Source organism: Bos indicus x Bos taurus, chromosome 18 (genome assembly GCF_003369695.1).
Source record: "Bos indicus x Bos taurus breed Angus x Brahman F1 hybrid chromosome 18, Bos_hybrid_MaternalHap_v2.0, whole genome shotgun sequence".
Classification (NCBI taxonomy): domain Eukaryota; kingdom Metazoa; phylum Chordata; class Mammalia; order Artiodactyla; family Bovidae; genus Bos; species Bos indicus x Bos taurus.
Window position 1 is genome coordinate 20,504,963 of NC_040093.1, and position 2,884 is coordinate 20,507,846.

Below are 2,884 nucleotides of genomic sequence, written 5' to 3' on the forward strand. Positions count from 1 at the left end.
CTGGTGATGTCATGGGTTACACATTTGTTATTTTGCTTAATCTTCACACAAAATCCCCGTGTAGCAGATGACAGAATGACTTGGAAAGTTACAACAACCTTGCTCATACTCCCACAGTTTGCCAGGGATGGGGTGTAGGTTCTGTCTGACCCTGGTCCCCAAGCTCTCAATGACCACATGTGTCACTTTTCACCATCACTGAAGACCTCCTGCCTCACATCCTCCCTGCACAGAACACAGACACTGGGCACAATGAACAATGCTGCAGTGATTTTATTTCAGCCCGAGAGAGGCCACACCAGGTGGGGAAGGTGTCTGGATTCCAGCTTTGGGAACAGAAGGAGAACTGGGCAGGAAGATCAAGTGCAGACCCGGCACAACTGGCAGAGCTTATCACACCAAAGATAGCAGATTGGAAGCCAATCCTCTAACACCATTCACCACCAAGGACAATTTATAGCCAATGCAATCATTACTGAAGATGATGGACAGCTGCAAGAGAAAAGGAGGCAGAGGGACACTTGAGGCCACAGTTGGGCTATCCTGTCTCCCCAGGATCAACTCACACCTCACTCTCAGGGATTCAGCCCCATCCCCAACAAGAACCTCTACCCACAGACCCACCACTGGAGAGGGGGTTGCCAGCAGGCACCAGGAGGAGGATGGCTCCCTATTAGCCCAGGCACAGGTGTCAGGAGGGAGACAGATCCACCAGTAACACCAGGGAGGGGAGGAGATGACAAGGGTCAGCAGGGAACAGCCGGGGCTGGTCCTGAAGGAGGAGTAAGGTGCTGGAGACTGGGCTTGGGTCACACCTCCTGCACCTGAGCCTATTCTTTCAGGTGTGCGGGTGCACGGAATGTGCGTGCAGGTGTCGTAAACAACTCCTTGTGCCCTGGAAGCTTCATTTAGTGCATGAAACTCTGGATTGTGGCAAACCTCTCTTTTTTGAATGATTAACAATTTGTGGAAAATATGCAGAGACTGTTCAAAATCTCAAATACTAAATCACAAGAAAAACAACCACAGCAAAAAGATGGTTCTTCAAGAGATACTGTTAGCCCAAGTGAGTGGCCGCACGTACCTAGAAGCTGCCCCAGGATATTAGGCACCAAAACCCCAGAGTGGAAATTCTGGCTCGTAGGCACTGAGAACACGTCAGTGGAAATGGGGCTCTGAGCCAGAGCAATGGCCATCAAAAAGGGATAAAGAGGAGGTGATGTGACCACAGGTCAGAAAGATCATAAGCCAGGGAGTCCCATGCTGGAAGAAGACCTAAAAGCTGGGGCTCCTTTTAAATATTCTTAAAGTAGAGATGACAGGACTGCTACACGTGTGTGAACTGAATGCTTCTTTTCCTGCAAAGATTAAAGTGCTACTCCTCCCATGCTACTTCCTCTCAGTGAGAAAAGAAAATTACAGAAGTCAACACACTTGTCCTAGTGCACTGACAGTAGTCCCCTATTCTGTGTGAGCTGATTGACATGATATGGACATATTTGGTAACAAGAGGCTGGGGGTGCAGGTGGACTGTGCTTGCATATTACAGGTGCTGCAGGTTGGGGCAAAAGTTTTATGTGCTTCTCTGTTTATAGCTCTATCACACATTCCATGATTGAATGATCTATTACCTTGTTGCATACTGAACTATGCTGCACGTGAGTTCTCAAGGTAACTGTGGGTAAAGGTAAGTTACCTTAAATTTCAGATCAATAAGCCTGTTCTCAGGTCCTGCTTCAACAAAGCACTGCCGGATTTTTTCAGCAGCTGCTTTTTCAGCTTCACTGATGCTAAATCAATCGAATCCAAGGTTTCGTTCAATGCTTTACTTGGGAGTCCAAGGATCACAGCACTAAGGACTTCATAAAACACAGGGCAGGCTTCCGCTACAGGCAGAGACAGAAAACATCTCATTGAAAGAATCACTAGGTCAGAGGTTCCTGGTTCCCACCACTTGGTAAGAACTCACACATCCAAAGCTTCCAGATTCACATTCCACAGAGACTCTGCCTCTCCCAGGACTGCTTACATAGGGAAGAAGGCCTTCCCTATGCGGCACTCCCAACGGAAGGGAGCAGCAAGAGGGGCTAGGCCTGGAGATCCCTCTGTCCTTGACCACTGCCCCCAGGCATACCAGCCTGCTAACGAGCACCACTACCCCCAAGAAACTATCCCCCAGGGTGTGTGCAGATAATGACCCTTCCAGCTCCATGCCATCCCCCTCCCCCATTCAAAGACTGAAAGCCCCAGGGAGTTTGTGCAGGACTCCTGACCACTGATCTGCCACCTGCCCTCGGAATCTGTCCCTAGAATCAGCTTGGACAGGACTGGGAAGAATACAGTGCGACAGCAACGGGCATGGATCAGGAGGGCTATCTGGACCCTCCTTCCTACCCTCACTTGTCTTGAAGGTCAGCTCTCTGGTCACCAGCAAGGCCAGTACAAGCAGTGCTCCCTTCATCATGGCGGCAGCTGGAGTGCTCTGCTCAGGGCAGGGTTTTGCCTGCTTTATACACCATTAGCTCCCCAAATCCAGCCCACTTCCCTCCCAGTTGAACCACAGGCCTGTGGCCAGGTTCCAGGCACATGTGACTCCCTTGGCCCTTGGGATGTTTACTGTGGGAGACCATCCTACTCTGAGAGCAGAACTCTTGGAGGACATGTGGGGGTATCTTTGCCAAAGAACAAGTGGAACTAAATGACTCCATTTGGAGCCAAATGCTCTGTTTTCTGGTCCGCAACCATCACCTGTTTTCCTGATCATCCTTCCCCCAACCTAACCTGGCTCTGAGGAAAGCACTGCCCAAACTGAGCAGATGGAATCACAAAAATGTCAAGGACATATCTACGCCACTGTAAGGTAGAAAAAAGGTCATCCAGAATT

The 2,884-nt window shown here is 49.7% G+C and overlaps 1 long non-coding RNA gene across 1 annotated transcript; it reads right to left on the bottom strand.

The window, feature by feature from the left end:
* Window positions 1-308: 308 nt before the first annotated feature.
* On the bottom strand, window positions 309-2,491 carry LOC113875627. Its single transcript, XR_003506317.1, has 3 exons — window positions 2,395-2,491; window positions 1,697-1,886; window positions 309-492 (listed from the first exon to the last, which is right to left on the bottom strand). It is a non-coding gene; the product is annotated as an uncharacterized LOC113875627 (long non-coding RNA).
* Between the last annotated feature and the right edge of the window lie 393 nt (window positions 2,492-2,884).